Here is a 647-nt window from a genome sequence, read left to right as displayed (position 1 = left end):
GTACTAAATATGTTGTTATTATCAATGGCGCAATATATCTAAGTACTAAATATGTTGTTATTTATTGTAAATTTCACTGTGTACAATACAAGACAGTATGCTAGAGGCCGTGATGTTTCTTACATAGGAGCGATTTAACAACGCTTCATTTCATGAATAGACGTGGCGTTTTTTGTGGTTAAAGAATTGAAACAGGAATTAAAGTATTATCATCCTGACGTTTTTACCCGTGAGTTAAAACTTCTTCAAGGCTACAACACAATTACAAATAAGAATAAGAAAACTCATGATACAGGAGCCTGAACCATAAATCATACATTTGCAAATAAATTTAAAAACGATTCCTAATTTCGTCTTCCTAAAATTCTTACTAATTATCTAATGAATATAATTAACAAACGAATTAGCTCTTTTGTTTTTTTCATATAATTACCAAACTTTGCATCCTACCGAAAAAGTTATTCTTATAACTTTGTATTGTAATACTAATACATTGTAAAGCTATAATGTATCAAAGGTATTATTACAACTTTGTAAGATATATAGTAATAGTAATACATTGTAAAGCTATAATGTATCAAAGGTTTTATTACAACTTTGTAAGATATATTGTAATACTAATACATTTGAAAGCTATAATGTATCAA

The sequence above is a fragment of the Halyomorpha halys genome, unplaced genomic scaffold (assembly GCF_000696795.3).
Source record: "Halyomorpha halys isolate HHAL.00 unplaced genomic scaffold, Hhal_1.1 Scaffold652.1, whole genome shotgun sequence".
Taxonomy (NCBI): Eukaryota; Metazoa; Arthropoda; class Insecta; order Hemiptera; family Pentatomidae; genus Halyomorpha; species Halyomorpha halys.
This window is presented reverse-complemented; position numbering follows the sequence as displayed.